Source organism: Notolepis coatsorum (assembly GCF_963971535.1).
Source record: "Notolepis coatsorum genome assembly, chromosome: 8".
NCBI lineage: Eukaryota > Metazoa > Chordata > Actinopteri > Aulopiformes > Paralepididae > Notolepis > Notolepis coatsorum.
Genome location: NC_140172.1, coordinates 9,499,342 through 9,524,300, shown reverse-complemented (window position 1 = coordinate 9,524,300; position 24,959 = coordinate 9,499,342).

Sequence of the window (24,959 nt, the reverse complement as noted above, 5' to 3'; positions counted from 1 at the left end):
TGTTATTGTAACATCATTAAGTCTGCTATAAGCTATTCTCCCTCTTGTGTGTGTCTGCATACATTTACTATATGCTACTCTTTTTCACATGGATTAGGCTAATTAGCTTTAACAATCCTGATTCCTGAGCCTATTTTATTCAAAAGGAAGATATTGATTTAAATGTGTATAGCCTATAATATATAAAAAATACATTTTAATCGTATCTCCTGTGCTGGCACAAGCACTACCATAGCGTGGAGTGGAGAGATAACACACAATACATATAATAATTCATGGAAATAGACTGAAAAGCTATTTATGGCCGGTAATAATCTCTGGCTGGTCTTTTTTTAAATCTAAAGCTAAAAAGGAGGATACACATTACATTTTTATAAATATTCAATAGACCTATCTCAAACCCTGCCCTCTTTTCTTGATCCTCCAATCACAACTGTCGCTTACCTCGGACAAAATTTGTGATTGGAGGATCAAGAAAAGGGTCAGGGTTTGAGATAGGTCTATTGAAATAGATTTTTTTGGGTAAATTAATGATTAATCAACTAATCGATAAAATAATCAACTGATTAATCGATAACAAAATAGTCATTAGTGACAGCTAGGCCTGCCACGATAACACATTTTGCTGGGCGATTAATTGCCCCCGAAAATATCACGATAAGCGATATTATTGCGACCGGTTAGAGAATATTTTTTTGGAGAAATTTATTTCCCAAAAGTTCTCAATTTTCTCTAAATAATTCACTAATATAAGGATAATAGCATAATAATGCAAGGACACGTTTCAAAGTGCAATACACTTGTATTTAACATTGGAAGACATTTTAAATATCCTAAATAAAAAAATGCTCAGTTTGATTGTTTATTATAAAACAAACTGAAACTGGAAACAAGCCCTCTGTCTGGCTTTTTGTGTCATCCTTTTAACATGTACATGTATTATTAATGTACCGTGCGCCGCGGTACCATGTACAAAATGTTAATAAAGTGTGAGGAAAAAAATGGAAACGTAATAAATAAAAAGGCAGTGAAACAATAATCAAATAAACACCAAAATATATACTATCTCTATTAGAATGGAGACTTCAGCACAGGATAAACTAGGGATGGGCAAAAATAATCCAGATCGATTGATCACATGATGTACTCGAGTACTCGTGGAGGAAAACGCTGTACAAAATAAACGTATTTTCCGGTGTTTTAGACTTTTATTTTGAAGCCCACCGACCGGAGCGGAAGTATTGTTGTTATTATCCTAGCAGCACCTATGAGCGGCCAACTTGTCTCGTCCGGTTCTGTGTTTTTGAGCTAATGATAAAACAAATGTTGAGATTGTTGGTGAACAACTAACTTTAGGTTAGTTTTAACGTTAGCTACTAACGTTAGATGCAGCTACTACAGGCAATCAACGATGAGGAGGAAGCGTCAAAGCCGTATAGAATAGAATAGCCCTGTGGTGCGTAGGCACGGGAGCGCAACTCGATTACCTGTTATAATAAATTAATTCATGTTTAACTTGTCCCCGTGTCCAGTCCTTTGACTAGCCCCACCCGTTCATTGTAAACAATGATGCATGTAATTGTATTAACGTTATTCTGTGTTGTAGCTATGCTATACGTTGTATTTCGTTTGTTAGCTATTTAGCTAATGTTGTTAGCATTGAATGAGCATCAACGCTAGATCTTTAATCTTTATTTAGCAGTCCAGTTTCTCCGGGCAGTAGCGAGTAACTACTTGGGTCTAAAAATAGCTAACGTTACACTACGAAGAACGCTACTTGGTTAAAAGGAGCAACACTATTGAGAAATGTAGTTAAGCTATATGTGCCGTTGCTACTGCCCCACGGAGCTCCCGTGCTGTACTCTGTAGTAAGGCCAGCGGCCCCCCACACGGAGAGTGACTGACGAGGGGTACTGGTTCCGCCTCATTAAAACAAACGCGCAAATAGCAATTAATCGCGCCCGTCAAAATCATTGCATTCATTTTAATTATCGCGCCGATTAATCGATTTATTGCTTATCGCGGCAGGCCTAGTGACAGCCCTAGTCCGCAGTATAAAGCACAAAGAGGAAGGGAGCCAAAACTGTTCCCTGAGGGGCTCCAGTTTTTGTCCAGATGACATCTGATACTATATCATCCAGCCTAACAAACTGAGGCAGAGGAACAAGATATTTCATGCACCAGGGGCTGGTTGAGTTATGCAGTTTAAACTGGATATTTTTGTTTGCTAGGATATGTGGCTGGATTGTATTGAATGCGCTAGAAAAATCAATGAACATTTCCCTAAGAGAGCTGGCAGACGATTCAAGGTGGCTATGAATTTGATGCAACATAAAAATCAGTGCATCGTCGACACTCTTCCCGTATGCAAATTGCAAGGGGTCTAAATAAGGTGCCACAAGCTCCCTGAGGTGGCCCAGCACAACCCTTTCAAAACACTTCATAATGTAGTATGTCAGAGCAATAGGTCTCAGGTTAGTGAGGCTATTACGCACATTGTTCTTTTTAGGAATAGGGACGAGACATGATGTTAACCACATTGCAGGAAAAGCAGGTGGAGACAGAGATGGAGAGAAAAGAATGAAAAACATGGCACAACTGGTCACACAGACCTTGACGGTGCAGCGTGGATAAATACCATCAGGCCCAGGGCCCTTGTTTACCTCGATGGAGGTTAGGGTTACTGGTCACACAGACCTTGAGGGTGCAGGATAAATACCATCAGGCCCAGGGCCCTTGTTTACCTTGATGCGCTTAAGCTCCTGACGAACCTCTTCAGTAGAAATGACAATAGGGGGACAACTGTCCTCAGGACTAGGCTGAGCCAGAGAGGAGAGGATACTCTCCAGCTCAGCTGAGAAATCAAATCTGTTGAACCTAGCAAAGAACTGGTTTGCAACATCGATCCCAGAGCCCGACCAACTGGAATTGTTGGTCCAATCAGTGATAGATTGAAAGCCTTTCCAAAGGCCCCTGGTATTGGTTTTGGACATTTGTCTTTCTTATCTTTATCGCTATCTTTATATTTAAGTTTTTCATGTTTTATTTTTAGCTTTCAGCTCCTTTTGAGCATGTTTAATCATATCTCTATCACCACTAAGAAATGCCCTCTTCTTTCGGTTAATTGCAGCTTTCACCTCCCTAGACACTCAAGGTTTATCATTGGGGAAACAACCTATGAAGTGTGCTGCACATTCACACGCACAATACACGCTTACCTAGGATTTGACTTGATTCAACAACAAAGCAGTCGGGGCAGTGGCAAGCCGAAAACGCTTTACAAAGTTAGATGCAGACCACGCTCGCTGCAATATTATATATTATATAATAACAAATTGTTCTAAATAAATAATAATGATAATAAATTATTTGAAGTTTGGATTTTTTTTCTTACAACACAGAGATTACATTTTTAGAGACTAAAAGGTAAAAAAAAGGTACCGTTGGGTATCGGTATAGATTCACAGGTACCGGTATCGGTTCAAATGTGAAAGGTACCCAACCCTAGTCATAGGAGACTATTGCGCTTCGTTGCCCCTTATATCTTGAATCGCGCTCCTGAATCAGTCACATGGTACGACCGGCATGTGAGGTTCACCGTCACCACACACGTCATCAACACGAGCCTCGATACACTCCACATACATTTCTGGATTATTCAACAAACGCTTTGTGTGTTTACAGTGTGAAGTCTCTCTGTGGCAGAACTCTACTGGACCAAGACTTTCTTCTTGTGGAAACGGACACCAGACTGTGGACACCACAACATCTGTAAGTACAATTATGTTTACTTTGTTTTCCTCTTATTGCTCCTTCCTTGCAGCAGCGGCACTCGAAAGGAGCCTTGAAGTTGTACAATCTGAGTCTCCTGAACATGGAGAGACCAATCCCAAGTCGATCGGAACTTTCTCGGCCGAGCTATAGTCACTTTTTCAGCACCTACTCCCCATGCGCATGCACAGATTGCCCACTGAGTTTCGGGATTGTCCAGATGTCTAGGTTTATCAATCTGTGCATGCAGAGTTTGGGGAGTAGGTGCGGAAAAAATTACTATAGCTCGGCCGGAAAAGTGCCGATCGATTTCAAAATCTTTAATCTCAATCAGATCCGATCATATTTTAACCTCTTTACCTCTTAACACATTGACTGCCACGCTTCTATCCATCAATGTATGATCACTGCCACCAGTCTAAGCCTATGGAGATGTTCACCTTCTTTGCAGGGCTATAACTTTTTAAATTGTATTGCTAAATTGCCAATTACTATGGCCCATTCAACATCGATTATCTATCGTTCAGGATGTAGGGACGTTATACTTTTTCATTCATAGATTCTTCCAAAAATAGCTTCTAGAATATAAGTATGTTTTTATCGTTTTCTGCAGTAATTCATAGAACGTGAATTATAGGCATAAACGCATATATAGATTATCAACTGCCGTTTATTGCTGATACACACTATATTAAAAAATGCAACGGTACATGATCATATACGTTATGATTCATCATGCGCTGATGAAAGGGGGGGGGGGGGTCGTTTATAATTCCATGATCGTCAGTAAATGCTTTATGTAGTATGGGTGACATATTGATCAGAGCGGTTTGCATTGAAAAGAATAAACAATCAAGCTGAAAGTAACGTTACTGTCCTCTTACCGTTCGCCAATGAGACTGGAGGAAAAAGATCCCACTTATTTGACGTCGATCGACTAGATCCATTTCCGGTTTGTATGGTGCAATAAACGCCCAAATCATATTGATTATTGAGTTATGGCAGCGATCCATATACACGAATGTGTGTCTAGAGTCCCGCAACGATATGTGACTGCCGGATGGATTTCCCAGATGCACCGAGATCACCAGATCCATTTCCGGTTGTAACTCGCCCGATCATCCACCAGGCGGCGCCGCGGCGGTATTGAAGCGTTGCACTGTTGTTGTGCAGAGTCCCACTGTCTCAGCAGAGGCTGGGTAGCGGAATTATGAATACCATGGCGAAAAAATGAAATATGATCTCAATAACGTTGTACAGCGTGGTTTGGCAGAATTTGCATGACCAGCAAACCCGTCGTACGCCGTTTATGGCGGTCAATGTGTTAACCTCTGAAAATCCGCCTAAAAATACACACTTAAGTAAATGGAAGATTGCTCCACTTCTACAAGGTCCATTTGCATGGTCCAATGTATTCCCAGTGTCATAAATATTGTCTATTACTAGGCTTGAGTAAATTGTGATGAAACAAAGGAGAATATGAATTATGATTTGATTGATTGATTGAAAACTTTATTAACAGATTGCAGAATACAGTACAGCTCAATACTAACAACTGCTAAGAGGATGAAGACCAGAAAAAGACTTTCGTCTTGTTTACATAAGGGTCCTCCATTTTCAATTCATCAAGACATTTATGACATACAAGGATTTTGACATTTACCGGGGCCAGTTTCTAATTGCAGCCACAGTTGGTATAGAATAGAATAGAAATCCAGAGGGAGATTTGGCACTACAGATCGCTCACATTGAACAACAATAAACATTTATGTAGTCATTGTCAATAGGACTAAAATAGGAATGAGAATATAATATTAAAAATAAGAATAAAGTAGAATAAAGAATAAAATACTGTCCGGAATATACATTCTGGTATGTATTTACATTCTAAAATCTTAAATATACAACTATCCAGCCAAAGATATACAGAAATATACAATAAAATTTACAGTGTAAAGTGATCAGGAAGATCGTGAGAAGTGAAATCTTTTTTTAAGTGTCCAGGAAGATTTCGCCAGGCTGTACTGTCACCCTGTGCTCAGTGTTGTCGGAATGAAGGACTTCCTGTGCCGTTCAGTGTTGCATCTATTGAGTCTTTATGTCTAACACTGAACATGCTCCTTCTTTCAGCCAAGTCTGTGTGTAGTGGGTGGGAGGGGTTGTCCATGATGGCTCCACCCCAGCTCCACCCCAACCACGTTACTGGCCTTCCGGACCAGCTTTTCCAGAGTACAGAGTTGTAGGGCTGGGCGATATGACGATATTATATAAATATCGGGTACAGTTCATTAACTATACACTTTTTCAACGTATCGTGGATATCGTGATGTTTTGCCCAAGAGGATTGTGTCGCGTCAATCTGTCCACATGTTACTCGTTCATATCTCAGCCCGTGCTGAGATATGCCCATTCCGCGGTCTGTTAATAAAGTTTTCAATCAGACAGATGTATGGAAAGGCTTTTATTATAACATTTGTTGTAGTAAAATCATTATGCCTCATTTAGTCATCCTGTGGAGCACTGGTCTCCTACTCGACGGCCGCGGGGAGCTAATGTTAGTAGCTTTGTTGTTGTTCAGCACACAGGACATTCAGGAAGTCAAAAACTAATAGCGCTTGCCGATTGGTGCTAAGAACAGCAGAGCGGGGGCAAGCGGTGTGACGTAATTGGCAGACTCGACTGTCAATCAGAATGAATGAATGAAAACTTTATTAAAAGGTTGCAGAATGGGTACAATACAGTACAGGAGGATGAAGACCAGAAAAAGACTTTCGGCTTTTTTACATAAGGGTCCTCTATTTTCAATCCATCAAAACATTTAGAGACATACATATATACAGTAGTTTCATAAAAATGCTAAAATGCTATTGATTGATTGATTTAAAACTTTATTAACATATTGCAGAATGGGTACAGTACAGCTCAATACATACAATTGTTAACACTTTGGCTGCCATGAAACGTCTTTAGACGTCATTGCCGGCCATGCTCAAGTTTCCGGAGGACGCTGTACAGCGTCCTTATATCAATATTTCAAAAATCTGCGATCGGATTCATATGTCCCCTCCGCTGGCCTGAGATCCACCAGGAGGACCCACTGAGCTCTCTGGCGGTTCAGGAGCGCCATCTGGTGGCCGATCGGCGCAATCGCTTTAACAGGAAGTGGCATAGAGGTTGTGCTGGACGTCCGTATTACTTCCGGGCGCTCGCTATAGGTCCCGGCATTCTAGCTCGTCACAATACACAGTGATCGATTGCCAATAACTCGATAAACAACATGATTTGGACGTATATACCATTATACAAGCTGGAGATGGACCGGGTAAATCTACATCCCATAATGATAAGATTTCTACTCTACGATGATCGCCCAACGGCGCGCGGAGACTGGGGTGAGTTTCAGCGTGTAACGTTACCGTCTTCGATACTAACTGCTATTATCAACATTTGACCCACATTAGATGATTGGTATAACGCTGCCCACGGAATTATAAACGCCCCCTAGCCCATCCGGTCAACATCAGATGACGTGTAGTAACTTCTAGAAGTACGTCTAGTTGGAATTTTTTATATCGCGCTGATTGCCATAAAACTGTATTGCATCATCAATATAATGCATTTGGGGCTATAGATCACGTTCTGGAGAAAGCTGCAGAAAGAGATGAAAACATACTTATACATTAGACCATACTTTACTATGAATATGTGAATGAAAAAGTTTAACGTTGCTACACAATGAACAATACATATAGGACTTTGAATGGGCCCTAATAATGGCAATGTAGCAATAGAATTTAAAAGGTTATAGCCATGCAAAGAAGGGGTACTTCTCCATAGACAAATAGAGCCGGCAACCTATGGTATATCATGAATTTAACCCAAGGCAACCAAAGTGTTAATGGGTATTTTATTTTGTCTTTAATGTTAGCTTGCAAACTCAAATACTGTCTTGGTAAGCCTCATAATGAATTGTTTGGGGTAAAAAAGAAAAACATCGTGATGTGTATCGTGTATCGCCGAAAGGTCAGAAAATATCGTGATATCATATTTAGGCCATATCGCCCAGCCCTACAGAGTTGTAGTATTAATTTGTGCAGTGATACAGGTACAAAGACACTGGTAGTAAGTCTATAGGTATAGTATTAATATATACAGTGATACAGGTATAAAGACACTATGGTAGTAAGTCTATAGATATAGTATTAATATGTACAGTGATACAGATATAAAGACACTATGGTAGTAAGTCTATAGATATAGTATTAATATGTACAGTGATACAGGTATAAAGACACTATGGTAGTAAGTCTATAGATATAGTATTAAATTATATGTACAGTGATACAGGTATAAAGAGACTGTGGTAGAAAGTCTATAGATATAGTATTAATATATACAGTGATACAGGTATAAAGACACTATGGTAGTAAGTCTATAGGTATAGTATTAAATAGGGATGCTCGATATTGGTTTTTTTACCGATACCGATATACCGATATTGTCCAACTCTTAATTTCCGATACCGATATCACATTTTAATGCCGATATCGGCCGATAATATCGGACATCATTTCTATAGAAATGTAAAAATAGGCAATCTGAAATACATGGATGTACCAATACACTGCTTTGAAGATTATTGTCGTGATGTAGTGGACCTGCGTGCCAAGTTCAAGACGGTGATGTCTCAACTCTATCTGGAGAAATACAGACCCCTATTAACATACCCTGCAATACTTCGCATTTTGATAAAAAAGGAGCAAGGGTTTTCCTCAACTCGCCTGAAGATGCAGCCAAATACTTGTCTGCACAACACGCAGGATAGTGTATAAATGGCCTTTTAATCTCTGTTATGCAAGGTCACCATATAGTATAATCTTTAATGAACCGAGGATTTGGGACAGAGAGACCTACGTGCTCAGAGTTATTGAATGCTTTCCCCGTCGGGATTCTATTATTGCGGACATATTGGATTCAAAATTGGAACACTCCAGAACATACTGGAACATTAGAGCAATGTAAAAACGACATATTGGAATAATCTAGAACATCTAAAGCAGACCTGGGCATTGTACGGCCCGCGGGCCGCATCCGGCCCGCGGGATGATTCTGACCGGCCCGCGAAAGATTACATGATAATAAAAAAAAATAAAAAATAAATAAAAAAAAATCTTTTTTTTTAATATTTTTTTTTATTTTTTTTTTTTTTACTTTTTTCTTTTCATGTCAACGTTCACACGCACAATATACGCTTAGGAGACATGCTCAGAAGATGTTGGTTCTCTTTGGATCCACCTACATATGTGAACAGACATTCTCATTCTCGTTTACCAAGTCCAGGTACAGATCCTCTCTCACTGATGAACATCTGGCAGCTGTGCTTCGCATCTCCACCTCAGACATGCAACCTGACTTTGATGGACTTGTTAAAGCTCAACAGAGACTGGATTTCTCACACTGAATGAAACAAAAAAGAACTGAAGAACACTAAAATGTGGAAATATAACAAGTGAAATGGGACACTTGATATTTTTTTTTCTTAAATGTTTAATATAGGCATGTAAAGTAAAAAAAGGCTACAAAACTGGGACACTTTTCTTTACACAGTTCAGTGACATGTCTTGTTTATTTTTGCTATAAGATGAAGTGATGTCTTTAGAAAGCTAAGAAAATCCTTGTTTCAATAGTATATGAAACTCAAAATGCCCTTTGTTATTAAAGTTTCACATTTTGTTTATCATTTTGGAAATAAATTCTATTTGAATAAATTCTATTTTTGAAAGCTAACCTCACCTTTTAATTGCCAAATAATAACATACACTCTTACCAGGGGTCAAAACAATGCCATTTACTGCTTTTTATATAGAAATAAAATGTATATTATGCATAATTGAGTTTGGAATTTTGGCCCGGCCCCCCAACATATTTTCAGTTGCTCATTCGGCCCCCCGGGAAAAATAATTGCCCACCCCTGATCTAAAGCATTCTTTGATATAGGGAACATTCTGGAATAACAGCAATACATGGTCAGTCATTCTACCAGAAGCCCCTCGGGGGAATAATCAACAGCATCTAGATGCAGAACCACAGAACCATCATAGCAGTGGCCGGCTGAAAGATCATTCTACACAACGGATCATCGCCCACCCCGGTCAGGGGAAATGCTGCATATACGTATTTAAAAACTGTTTTTTATTAATTGGAAATATTTCCACTACTTCTCCAATTTATACTTTAGATGTTTAAGCATAGCAAAGCTCTTTTAAGATCTAAGTTAATGTTCTCTTCCTTTTACTTGTTTTTTTTCATCCGTTTTCTCTGATTTATTGAGGCTCTCTCTTCAGTTCAATACCTCCATATTATTCATGGGTTACTATAAATTACACAAGTTCATATAAAATGTAAGTGATTAGGGCATGATAATTGAAGCTTATTTTTGGTCTTTATTTTTAGTTTTATCTTATTTAAATTTTTATTTTACGGGAAAGTGGCCAAGCCACAGTCGACATTCTACTTATGGTAGAATTTAGAGTGTTAGATCCTATGGTATACATAGGAATGTTAAGGATAATTTGATCATTCTGGGATATCCGGTGGTGCAAGGGAGGGAGTCATACGCAAAGGTTGTGTTCATGGAACACAATCCTGTACGACTCTCGGTGGGAGGGAAGGGTAGGGGATTTTTATTTGTATATATGTATGTTTTTAAGCTCGGCTCTCAACGGGACCTCACTAGTGGGATGTATATCTATTATTGCCTCGCACTCTAGAAGCATTACCAAAAATTACACTACAACATGTATAGATTATGGCTAGTTTGAATATAATGATATGGAACACCGGGGGAATAAATAACCAACTCAAACGCAAAAGCGTGCTCACACTGATGAAAAAAGAACATGTGGACATTGCTCTGCTAAGCGAAACGCACATTCTAGAGAAAGACCTAGATAAATTAGCGAACAACACATACCATAATATTAGTCACTCTTCTATTGGTACGAGAACTCGGGGTGTAGCCATAGTCGTTAAACGTAAGTTGAATATTGTACTAAAGGGAGTATGGTCTGATGTAGAAGGTCGGATAACTATAGCTAAGATTGAACATAAGAACAGGAAAATAGCGTTGGTAGCGGTATACGCCCCAAATTTGTACGAAGAAGATTTCTTCACTACACTAACCAATGCAATGTTAGACATTCCCGATTACTCATTTATAATGGGTGCGGATTTTAATGCCATCTGGAACCCAAGGATGGACAAATCTTACCTCGCCTTTTCCAGCGAACAAAATAATTCATCGAAGGCATTAAAGGATTGGTCGAAGATTACAGGTGTAAATGACTTATGGCGGTTACTTAATCCCACGACCCGAAAGTACTCTTGTCGATCTGCGAGACATAATACATTATCCAGAATAGATTATGTCTTTGCATCACAGAGACTATTTGATAATTATGAAGTGGAAATGACTGTTATTTACTCCTTAAAGGTACATTTGGTATACTATCCTCCCGAGCCCCAAGATGGCGATTTAACTCGTTGCTGCTTAATAACAAGGAATTCATTACACAACTCAAAGAAGCTCTTATAGTATTCCAACGGGAGAATGCAAACTCGGTGCAAGACCCCAGAATATTATGGATGTCGGTAAAGGGAATGATCAAAGATTTCACGGATAGCTTTTCCTCCAAAATGCGCAAGAATAAATGCACAAAACTGTCTGAGCTGGAAACGCTTTACTCAACGTTATTTAATTCTCTAAAATACAACAACTCAACTCGACTAGAGAATCAAGTTAACGTACTAAAAATAGAGATCAATGCCATATACAGACAACAATCGGAAATACAAATACGCAGCACAAGACAACAGCAGTACTCCCATGGTTCCAAACCTAGTCACCTATTAGCCATGCGATTAAGAATCAATGCAAAATTTGCAGATATAACTACCATTAGAGCACAACAAGTACTTGTAACAGATCCTGTAAAAATAAACGATACATTCAAAGAATTCTACTCCGACTTATATAAATCAGAAACGACCTTCGATCAAAACAAAATGGACACATTTCTTAATCAAATTATTCTCCCTAAACTTTCAGAGGATGACGCTAAACAGTTAGAAACACCGATCACACTAGAGGAACTCAAGAAGGCCATAACCGCAATGCAAAGTGGTAAGGCTCCTGGAAGAGACGGTTTCCCATCAGAAATGTACCTTTCTTGTTGGGACATAATTGGTCCCTTATTACTAAATATGATCTTATACTCAGTCAAGGAGGGGAACTTCCATAAGAATGACAATATTGCACTCATAACAGTCCTCCTTAAAAAAGACAAAGACCCCAACGAGTGCGGTAGTTATAGACCTTTAAGCCTCCTCGGAACCGATATCAAACTGTACTCTAAGATATTAGCCATCAGATTACAAAAGCATATGACGTCTTTAGTTCACCCGGACCAAACTGGCTTCATAAGAGGCCGCCTGATCACTGATAACATAAGACGAATACTGCACGTACTAGATGCCGACAAGGATGACACCATACCTAAGGCGATGCTGTCCCTGGATGCTATGAAAGCCTTTGACAGGCTGGAATGGTCGTATCTATGGGCATTACTAGAAAGGATGGGGTTAGGAAAAGGATTCATTGATATGATTAAAGTATTATACAAAGACCCATCGGCCATGATTACAACAGGCACAATCATCTCCAAAATCTTTCCGGTATCACGCTCTGCCAGACAGGGTTGTCCTCTTAGTCCCGGACTATTCAATCTATCATTAGAGCCTTTAGCACAATATATAAGACAATCCCAATCCATAGAACCAATCGTAATCAAGGGCACACAACAAAAAATTAGTTTATATGCGGACGACGTAATATTGTTCATGCAAAACCCCAACACCACATTGCCTCATCTGCTCAAGTTGATTGAGGACTTTGGTGATTTATCGGGATTTAAGATAAATTGGCCGAAGTCGGCTTTCCTTCCACTTAACACCCCTGCAAAAAAAGATATAACCCTCCCAGGAGAGATACCGATGGTAAAACATTTCAGATGCTTGGGAGTGGAAATATTCCCCACCATAAGACAAACGGTGAAGCACAATTACACAAAAATCCAAAACAAAATCAAAGACGACCTTGATAGATGGGCAAAACTTAAAAACACAGTACAAGCACGGATATCAATAGTTAAGATGGATGTACTACCTAGAATCAACTTCTTCAGTTCAATGCTACCGTTACCCCCTCCAGAGGGTTACTGGAAAAGATTACACTCCTCTAGGGCTGGGCGATATGACGATATTATATAAATATCGGGTACAGTTCATTAACGATACACTTTTTTAACGTATCGTGGATATCGTGATGTTTTGCCCAAGAGGATTGTGTCGCGTCAATCTGGTCCACCCCGTTCAAACTTTTGAACAACGCCGCTCCCACACACACACTACTGCATCAAAGTTAGTACTTGTTATGATTAACAAAGGCATTCGTTTTGTGGCATCAACATTATATAGTTACACGTTATATAGTTACACATCAGCGTATTTACCCAAACATAGCAACGTCCGATGACGACATAGATAGCAAGCGTTACTGTTCATATCTCAGTCCGTGCCGAGTTGTGCGTGCCCATTCTGCGGTCTGTTAATAAAGTTTTCAATCAGACGGATGTATTGAAAGGCTTTTATTATAACATGTGTTGCAGTAAAATCATTATGCCTCGTTGTCATGCTGCGGTGCGCTAGTAATCACTCGTCGGCTGCGGTGAGCTGTTGTTGTTGTCGTTGAGCTGAGCTCTCGTTAAAATCAAGGAGGGCATTCAGGAAGTAAAAAAAGAATAGCGCTGCTTGCCGATTGGTGCTAAGAACAGCAGGGCGGGTACAAGCGGTGTGACGTAATTGGCAGACTCGACTGTCAATCAAAATTATTGTGTTGCCGGCTGAATGATTGAATGAATGAACGTTATTAACGATTGCAGAATGGGTACAATACAGTACAGCTCAATACAACAACAGTGGACTGACTGGAGGATGAAGACCAGAAAAAGACTTTCGGCTTTTTTACATAAGGGTCCTCCATTTTCAATTCATCAAAACATTTAGAGACATACAAATATACAGTAGTTTCATAAAAATGCTAAAATCCTATTGATTGATTGATTGATTTAAAACTTTATTAACAGAATGGGTACAGTACAGCTCAATACATACAATTGTTAAGGGGATGCAGACCAGCGAAAGACTTTCGTCTTGTTTACATCAGGGTCCCCCATTTTCAATTCATCATATTTCATATCTAAATCATATAATATCTCATTGCTAAATATATGCAATATATAATCTAATAATCCAATAATCTAAATCTAATATATAATATAAAAATGCTAAATGCATGGGTATTTTATTTTGTCTTTAATGTTAGCTTGCAAACTCAAATACTGTCTTGGTAAGCCTCATAATGAATTGTTTGGGGAAAAAAAGAAAAACATCGTGATGCGTATCGTGTATCGCCGAAAGGTCAGAAAATATCGTGATATCATATTTAGGCCATATCGCCCAGCCCTACACTCCTCCACATACAAATTTATTTGGAATAACAAACCACCACGTATAAAAAGATCCACCGCACAGAGAAATAAAGCAGATGGTGGCATGGCATTTCCAGATTTTTTCCAATATTTTAAGGCGTACACATTAAGACCATTGACAACATGGTTTGACCCCCAAGCATTAGTATCCTGGAGAAAATTAGAAGAAAACATAGTAGCCCCACATAGACTGAAGGACATAGCATACACTAAACTACCAATCAAGCACTGTGAACGAAAATTTGGCCCCATAATTACTCATGCGATCCGGATATGGCGTGAATCACAAAAAAAAAATCCTAACCCACATAAATGGCACAATCATACTCCCTTATTCAATAACAATGCACTCTTAATTGAAAAACTACCTATAAGATTCCCTATATGGGAAGAGCAAGGCATACACTCATTAGGGGATGTTTTTAACAAACAGGGTTTTTGTAGTGATAAAGAAATACGCAAAAAAATTTAATCTCACCAAGTCCACATGGCTTTTTTACAAACAGTTACAGCTATGTTTGAAGTCTCACGGTGTTCCATTAGACAGACCAATTGAACACCACAGATACCACAAATTCTTCTACGAAAGAGAGACATCGAGAGGTTTTGTTTCAGAATTTTATCATCAATTACTAACGTCCTCGTATGAAACCCTCCAACTAGACTCTGTCTGGAGGAGGGATATACCAGACCTGGAAAATGACTTTGATTGGCAAGGAGCCTGGGCAAATGTCCGACTTACATCAAGGAACCCGGATCATCAACAAATCAATCTTAACTATATTCACAGGACATACTTGACTCCTATAAGACTGTGCCGAATGGGGCTTAAACAAGACTCCAAATGCTCCCAATGTACAAATGGGGACGAAGGGACATTTATGCACATGTATTGGGACTGCCCACCAGTTAAGGCATTCTGGAAAGATGTGACCCAACAATTATCAAAACTCGTATCTTGGAATATACCTGTACACCCCTCGGTATTACTATTGAATGATGTTTTTGAGTTTGCAGTGAATCCACAGCTAAAGAGATTGGTTTTATCGGGTATCACAGTAGCTAAAAAGCTGATCGCATCACGCTGGTTTCAACCGGAAAAATGTGCCGTAAAGTTTGGTTTCTTACATATCTCGATGTGATTTATCAAGAAATATCTACAGCAAGAATTCTGGGTCTCAATGAATCCAAAATGTCAATGTGGTTAGAAGTGGTGGAGAGAATAAAAGCTAGCTTATAATGGTAGTGTCTGGTTAGGTGCGAGGGATAGTGGAGGTACTTCTCAAGGTGGGGTCCGGGAGGGGGGTGTTCGAGCTGGAGCATATGTGTGTAGGTTTTTTAGATAACAGGTATTAGGGGTATATCTTATATAAGACAATTAACTAAAATGTTATCTCATTGGATGTGCTCTGACAATTAATGCTTGTATATCTTATCGTGTGTTGTCATGTTTGTTTGTGTTTGTTTAAAAAATTATAAAAAAATAAAATACAAAAAAAAGAAATGTAAAAAAAGAAAGAAAAAAAAAATTAAAACCGATACAGATATTTTCCGATATCACATTTTAATGTCGATATCGGCCGATAATATCGGTAGGCCGATAATATAGGACATCCCCAGTATTAATATATACAGTGATACAGGTATAAAGACACTATGGTAGTAATTCTATAGATATAGTATTAATATATACAATGATACAGGTATAAAGACACTATGGTAGTAGTGAAACCACATTTAAGATATTTAAAAACAACTGCAGAAGTGGTTTGCTATTAAGATTTAAACTGACCAGCACAAATACCTTATACCTCTATAGAAGCTATGTACACAGCCAAGGTTAGGAATACCTTATACCTAGTGATGCGCGATATATCGGCCGCCGATATAATATCGGCCGATATGGCCGTTTTTTTACACATCAGTATCGGTCCGATATCAAGATGGTACACAACAACGTTAGGAATACCTTATACCTCTATAGAAGCTATGTACACAGCCATGGTTAGGAATACCTTATACCTCTATAGAAGACCCAGGGCCCAGCAGAGAACTGTCCAGGTCCAGTGGTCAGTCCTCCTGGGTCTTACATCTTGATTTCTATGTTTAAATAATATAGTTTTTACTGTTCTCTTTGGAGCCATGTGTAACTGGTACATATAAATAGTGTAAATGTTATATGATAGTACTGTGTGCCTTGTGTAGGCTACCTTGAGTATAGTTACAGTACTAACCCTAACCCTTGTGTAGCTACCTTGAGTATAGTTACAGTACTAACCCTAACCCTTGTGTAGCTACCTTGAGTATAGTTACAGTACTAACCCTAACCCTTGTGTAGCTACCTTGAGTATAGTTACAGTACTAACCCTTGTGTAGCTACCTTGAGTATAGTTACAGTACTAACCCTAACCCTTGTGTAGCTACCTTGAGTATAGTTACAGTACTAACCCTAACCCTTGTGTAGGCTACCTTGAGTATAGTTACTAGCGTCTGTATCATTGCTGCTTGTGACATTTGTTTGGCACCATTGTAAATGAGACCTTGGTCTCAATGAGTTTCCACTGGATAAATAAATGTTAAATAAATAAATAAAGTAATATATTAATCATTTATGAATGTATATCTTTGAATGTTAGTTGATGAATACATGTATATATGCGAACTAATACATACAGAAGGACATAGTATGTACTATGTAGTATGTTAAACAGTACTGTATATTTGTATGTCTTGTATGTCATAAATGTCTTGATTAATTGAAAATTGGGGACTGTCGCGTTCTTTAGATTGACCTTGAAGGATAAGGAGAGGGTTTAGCAATCAGAAGATTTATTACAGAGTGAATATTCAATATTACAGAGTATTTACACAAACAGCTGAGAGTAGACAGGAGTGCGTCCAGCTCCTTCCATCACAATGGCTTTTATAACTTCTGGTTGGTGTTGGAGTGAATGAGGTGGCTCTCACCGACTATACAATTAGGGGTGGACGGTATGGTCTAAAATTTATATCACGGTATAATTTGAAGCATAGACGGTAACGGTATATATCACGGTATCATCGTTTTTGATAAAAAAAATTATTTTATTTTATATATATATATTTTTTTTTATAAAATATATATATTATATAATTAGACTTGTACTGGTATTATCTGCGAGACATCGCCACCACGCAACAAGCTCCACTGTCTGTGTGTACTCTAGTAGCCTCCAGCTACGGCCAGAATTCTCCGGAGCTGCACCTGGACCTATACTCGAGTAGCCTCGAGCAGAGCTACGGCCAGGATTCTCCGGCGCTGCACCTGGACCCTATTGTATTGGTATTATAACGTTAGCAAGCCCTCAGCTCGAATACGCATCGAATCAGTGTTATAAGACATTGATATCATGAGCTATCTGTAGCTACTGCATATATAACGTTAATACAACGCCTCAGTGAATTATTTAGTTCAATGGGACATTTCGTTTTGAACGGTGAACTAACTTGTGTTAACGTGAGCTAACAGGTAGCACACACGTCTCTAGTACTAGACTTTGTGGAGCGTTTGTTGATGTCAGGAGCTATCGGTAGCTGGCCGACTAGATACCGTTCGGTTAGACAATGCCCCATCATGTATTAAACTAAAAGTGAATAGTTGACTGGGTCATTTTGTAACGGTAGCTAAGCTAACGTTAGCTCAGGGAGACGCCGACAGCTCCCGTGTCCCGTCCCACTAGACTACTAGACCCGTGTTTACATGCGTGCGGTAGGGGCTGGCACGCCCACTGCGCGAAGCCTCCTAAATAACTTTTTCCAGTTCGCACATATCTATTATCTATGACTAATTCTATCTATTTTTAGGGGCAAATGCCAGTGAAATAGTCGCGCTGTGGTTACATGACGTCATTGCTATTTTAGAGCTGCACTACCGGTTACACGGTATACTCAAAATCCATACCGTAGAGCAAATTCATACCGTTTATACCGTATACCGTTTATACCGTCCACCCCTACTATACATGGTGACAGTTAAAACAGCCAAGATCTAGAAAACGGTAGCCACAGACCGGCTGAGATGTACACACGCTTTTTTTTCTTCTTCTTTTTTTTATTGATCTTTTTCCTCCGATTTTTCTCCCATCCCAATGTTAGTCGTATGCCAATTCCCAATCCCCTTCCTGGTCGCTGCGCACTTACCCCCCACAGTCAGATCATCTGGGAGAGTGGAGGCTATCACGTGCTTCCTCCGACACACGTCCAGCCAATCAACCGCTTCTTTTCACCTGGCAGCGCGGATATTCTCCGAGAGGGCGTAGCGTGTGGAAGGATCACACTATCCCACTCAGGTCCTATCCTCGCTTAGCAGGCGCCCCGACCGAACTGTAGGAGTCGCTGTTTACAACGACCCGGACCCACCCCGCCAGCTTCTCCCACCCTCTAATTCAGCCAATTGTATTAGTGTGAACGGCCAGCCAAGCTGGTGACAACCCCGGAGCTGTGAGCTGGATTCGAACAGGCGAATCCAGCTCACAGCTCCGGGGTTGGTGACGAACGCAATCTCCGCTACGCCACCTAACCGCCCTGTACACACGCTTTTGATTGATTGAAATTGCAGAATGGGTACAATACAGTACAGCTCAATACACACTGCAGACCAGAGAAAGACTTCCGTCTTGTTTACATCAGGGTCCCCCATTTTCAATTCATCATAACATATAACATACATGACATACAGGTAGACAGTACTGTTACATTTAGACATTTATGACATATCAGAGTACAAAAAGAGTCTAAAAAGAGAGTATATACATTTGAGGGGGAAGAAACTGTACATTGGAGGAGGTGGGGGGGATCTTAACCCACAGGACCCTGATGTAAACAAGACGAAAGTCTTTTTGTGGTCTGCATCGTCTTAACAATTGTGTGTATTGTACTTTACCCATTCTGCAATCTGTAGCTGTAAACCGCATGTCCATCCGCATGCGCACTAGCCCAAAACGGTGGGTGGTTGGAACCGGTTGGAACCCTTGGTGGGTGGGGTTCTCCGGCACTGCAGATACACCCTACCAGAGCCTTATAATGATTATTATAATAATATTTTAGAAGGCTCTGCACCCTCCTCCTGGGGGTTAGTGTCTGAACACTCCCACGTGACGTCATTACGTGCTCTGGGGTTTGGTGTCTGAACACTCCCACGTGACGTCATTACGTGCTCTGGGGTTTGGTGTGTCTGAACACTCCCACGTGACGTCATTACGTGCTCTGGGGGTTGGTGTCTGAACACTCCCACGTGACGTCATTACGTGCTCTGGGGTTTGGTGTGTCTGAACACTCCCACGTGACGTCATTACGTGGTCTGGGGTTTGGTGTCTGAACACTCCCACGTGACGTCATTACGTGCTCTGGGGGTTGGTGTCTGAACACTCCCATGTGACGTCATTACGTGCTCTGGGGTTTGGTGTGTCTGAACACTCCCACGTGACGTCATTACGCGCGGCTCCTGCACAGTATTTCCGGATGCCTACGAGCCAGGTGAGCTGCGTTGTGTGAATCTCCGCCTGATAAACGCTTAAAAAAGTTGTAATTCGTGTTTTAAACGTTATCTACTTGTTGCTACATGTTCCGTAAAATATTCCACTCATCCTGTGTACATTCTGTTCGGATCCAAGATCATTAACCCACCTTTGTATTAGTTTAGTCTCGGAGAAAGTAGGCTAATGCTAACGAGACCGCCTGTTTTCTAGCTCCTGTATAGCTTGCTACTAGATAGCTGTTGTCTATTACTAGCTGGCTTGCTACTAGATGTTGTCTATTACTAGCTAGCTTGCTACTAGCTGTTGTGTATTACTAGCTAGCTTGCTACTAGCTGTTGTCTATTACTAGCTAGCTTGCTACTAGCTGTTGTGTATTACTAGCTAGCGTGCTACTAGCTGTTGTGTATTACTAGCTAGCTTGCTACTAGCTGTTGTCTATTACTAGCTAGCTTGCTACTAGCTGTTGTCTATTACTAGCTAGCTTGCTACTAGCTGTTGTCTATTACTAGCTGGCTTGCTACTAGCTGTTGTGTATTACTAGCTAGCTTGCTACTAGCTATTGTCTATTACTAGCTAGCTTGCTACTAGCTGTTGTCTATTACTAGCTAGCTTGCTACTAGCTGTTGGCTATTACTAGCTTGCTACTAGCTGTTGTCTATTACTAGCTGGCTTGCTACTAGCTATTGTCTATTACTAGCTAGCTAGCTACTAGCTGTTGTCTATTACTAGCTAGCTTGCTACTAGCAGTTGTCTATTACTAGCTAGCTTGCTACTAGCTGTTGTCTATTACTAGCTAGCTTGCTACTAGCTGTTGTCTATTACTACTAGCTAGCTTGCTACTAGCTGTTGTCTATTACTAGCTGGCTTGCTACTAGCTGTTGTCTATTACTAGCTAGCTAGCTACTAGCTGTTGTCTATTACTAGCTTGCTAGCTACTAGCTATTGGCTATTACTAGCTAGCTTGCTACTAGCTATTGGCTATTACTAGCTAGCTAGCTACTAGCTGTTGTCTATTACTAGCTGGCTTGCTACTAGCTATTGGCTATTACTAGCTAGCTTGCTACTAGCTGTTGTCTATTACTAGCTTGCTAGTAAAAGCCCTCAGCTTTGAACTCGGCAGAATCTGCAGCTGGCTTTGATTGATTGACATTTTTATTAACATATTGCAGAATGGGTACAGTACAGTACGGCTCAATACACACAATTGTTAAGGGGATGCAGACCAGAAAGACTTTCATCTCGTTTACATCAGGGTCCCCCATGTTCAATTCATATATGACATACACGACATACAGAGACAGTAGTCTACTGCTACATCTATACATTTATGACATACCAGATTTACAAATACAGTACTGTTTGTCATACAAAAATAGTCTAAAAAAGAGAGTATATATACATTTGACGAAGAAACTGTACATTGGAGGAGGTTGGGTAGGTGGGGTGGAGAGGGGGTTACACGACATACAGAGACAGTACTGCTACATCTAGACATTTATGACATACTAGATCTACAAATATACAGTACTGTTTGTGATACAAAGAGTCTAAGAAAGAGTATATACATTTGAGGGGGAAGAAACTGTACATTGGAGGAGGTTGCGTAGGTGGGGGGGGGGGGGGGACTACATTGGAGGGGGTTGAGGTTTTGAAGGTGGGTAGATTCACATTCCTTTACAGCTGTGGGTAGGGCGTTCCACATTGTTGTTGCATAGTTGCAAAACATGTTTAGTCCCTTGTTTGAGCCAAATCTGGGTTTAACATGATTTGTGGAGCTCCCTCTGGTGTTGTGTTTGGTTTTCACTGACCTTTGGGAAGTATTTTGACATGTACATGGTCGCTGATAACAAACTTCCATTGCACCTGGGTAAAACGGAATCCATTATCTTTGGATCAAATTGCAAACTCAGCAAGGCCAATGTCTTATCTGTTACAACAGTGGGTCACAATATTGTCACAAGGAAAGATGAAATTACCTACCTGGGTTCCATCCTAGAGGCAAATCTTTCCTGTGACAAAATGGCAACCAACGAACAAGATTTGTTTACAGGATCTCCTCTCTGGTAAATAAGAATACCTTGAAGACTAACGGGAGCACTCATTCAAGGTTTCTACTAGGGCTGTCTTAAATACTTCGAAGCTTCTAAACTTCGTTCGATGGCACAAGTTTCGAACATAAAAAAAAAATCTGAGTTAAAAAAAATATATATATATATTTTTTTATTTTTGCCTCAAATCTTGCGCCTCCATTCCAATGAAACGAAAGTAAGCGGCGCCTCGACTCCACCTCTCTACAACAAGCATGTGGAGATTATCTGTGTTGAAAACAACAAGGACATGTGCAGCAGACATGTCGACGAAGAAGTCATCAGACGTGTGGTTACACTTTAAAATATGCAAAGACAATGCCCAAAAAGCTGAGTGCCAGATATGCCAGAAGAAAATGGCATATCACAACTCTACAACAACTTTGTCAAATCACCTACAAAACGTAAGTATCGTTGTACACGACGGCGACGCCACACAAAACATTAATAAGGCTATGCCTATGCTGCTATGACTAATGTGTTACCAAGTTGGCTAATTTAATTGTAATCATCTGCTTTTGTAGGTGCATTGTCTGATATAATTATAAATAATAAATTAAATATAATATAATTGTTTGCTTGATAGATGAAGGTTGCAACATAATTTTGTAATGTCATGTCGTTGGCTGTGAGAGCAGCCCCACTGCACCCAGGCAGCGCAGCCGAGTGAAACCTTGTTGGCTGCGTCACAGTCACGAAAGGGGCTACTTAATTAATTAATCCAATCCACTTTATTTATAGAGCACATTTAAAAACATCAAAGGTTACCAAAGTGCTGTACAAGTCCCACAACATAAGAAAAAAATTATTATAATTAATATATATATATATATATATTTTTCTCGAAGCTTCGAATTAAAATCGAAGCTCGGCCCCGAAGCTTCGATTGCCAAAAAAAGCTTCGAAGGTCAGCCCTAGTTTCTACGACTATGCTTGCACCTCATGGTACCAAAGCACCTCCAAGGCCATAAAAACAAGGCTCCAAACATCACAAAACAAACTGGTCAGGCTACTGCTTGACCTTACTCCTAAAAACCCACCTTACCCCTGCCCATTTTGACAATCTAGGATGGCTTAGAGTAGACGACTGAGTACAGCAACTTGCAATCGGCCTGGTCTACAAGATACACTACACCACAAAGATACCAATGTAAATTTTTACTAGGGGTGCACCGATGTATCGGTCGGGTATCGGTATCGGCCGATAAGTGCCTTGTTGACTGCAATCGGCCTATCGGCCGATAAGCTCGAATGTGCCGATGGCAGTAGCCGATAAATATCCATCAATTTGTGTCGCGTCAAAAGGCAAAATGCGTCGCGACCTGCACAACGCCGCCCCCGGCCCCCGTTCTTTCAACCTAAAAGTGCACTTTCTTCAACCTCGAAGTAAACAAATCACAGAACGGTAGCCAGTTAGTAGGTATCAACGTGAGCTCCCGGGACGGTAGCTAGTTAGCTAGCACCATCCATGTATCAACGTGAGCTCCCGGGACGGTAGCTAGTTAGCTAGCACCATCCATGTATCAACGTGAGCTCCCGGGACGGTAGCTAGTTAGTTAGCACCATCCAGGTATCAACGTGAGTTCCCGGGACGGTAGCTAGTTAGTTAGCACCATCCAGGTATCAACGTGAGCTCCCGGGACGGTAGCTAGTTAGTTAGCACCATCCAGGTATCAACGTGAGCTCCCGGGACGGTAGCTAGTTAGTTCGCACCATCCAGGTATCAACGTGAGCTCCCGGGATGGTAGCTAGTTAGTTAGCACCATCCAGGTATCAACGTGAGCTCCCGGGACGGTAGCTAGTTAGCCCGCACCATCCATGTATCAACTAGGGATGCACGATAATTATCGGGCCGATAATTATCGGGCCGATATCAGCAATTATGACGTCATCCCGATAAACTCGATAACGTTATTGATAGCTCCGATAACATATAATACATTTTTTGGTTAAAAGAAATCCGGTGTGGGTGGATTTGGATGAAGGGCGCTTGTTTTTATTATAGCCTCCTCCCGTTTTGCCAGTACTGTGGTAAAACTGATAGCGTGTGGTTTAGGAACAGGGAGTTTTTCACAAATCCAGCGCTCCCTTTCTTGTCTGTGACGTAGTCACGTTACATTCGGAGACAGACAGTCGATCTGCCAATTACGCCCCTCCGCTTGCACCCACCTCTTCTTCTTACCACCAATCAGAAGCTCTCGTTCGTTTATTTACCTCCGGATTGTCGGCCATTATTCTACTCGGAGCTATAACGTTAGCTGCTCCCCGCCAGCCACATTGACAAGTACCAGCGCTTATACATTACTGGCAAATGTCTTGTTGCACTTGTGGCAACGAGCGTTGTCAGCATCGACTTTAGTAAAATAGACCCAGACTTTTTTTGAGGAATTTAAACGTCGCAAACTAATCTTGTTGGCCGTTTTCTATCTCTCCTCCCTGGGTCTCTCTCTGCCTGCGCGAGCCGGCTGTGCTCTTACACACACACACACACACACACACACACACACACACACACGGGTGCTGTCGAGAGCAGAGCTGTGTGTATGAGTGAGTGAGTGAGTGTGTGTGTGTGTGTGAGTGAGTGTGTGTGTAAGAGCACAGCCGGCTCGCGCAGGCAGAGAGAGACCCAGGGAGGAGAGATAGAAAACGGCCAACAAGATTAGTTTGCGACGTTTAAATTCCTCAAAAAAAAAACTCCATAATTTCTCGAGTACCGATAGCAGTACCGATGACGTCGGAGCTTATAAATACTAAAAAAAAAAAAAAAAATTGATTAAAAAAATAATATATATATATACATTTAAAAAAAATTATAATACAATAAATATCGGTTATCGATATCGGTTATCGGCTTGAGGAGCATAAAATTATCGGTATCTGTATCGGTGTCAAAAAATCAATATCGTGCATCCCTAGTATCAACGTGAGCTCCCGGGACGGTAGCTAGTTAGTTAGCACCATCCAGGTATCAACGTGAG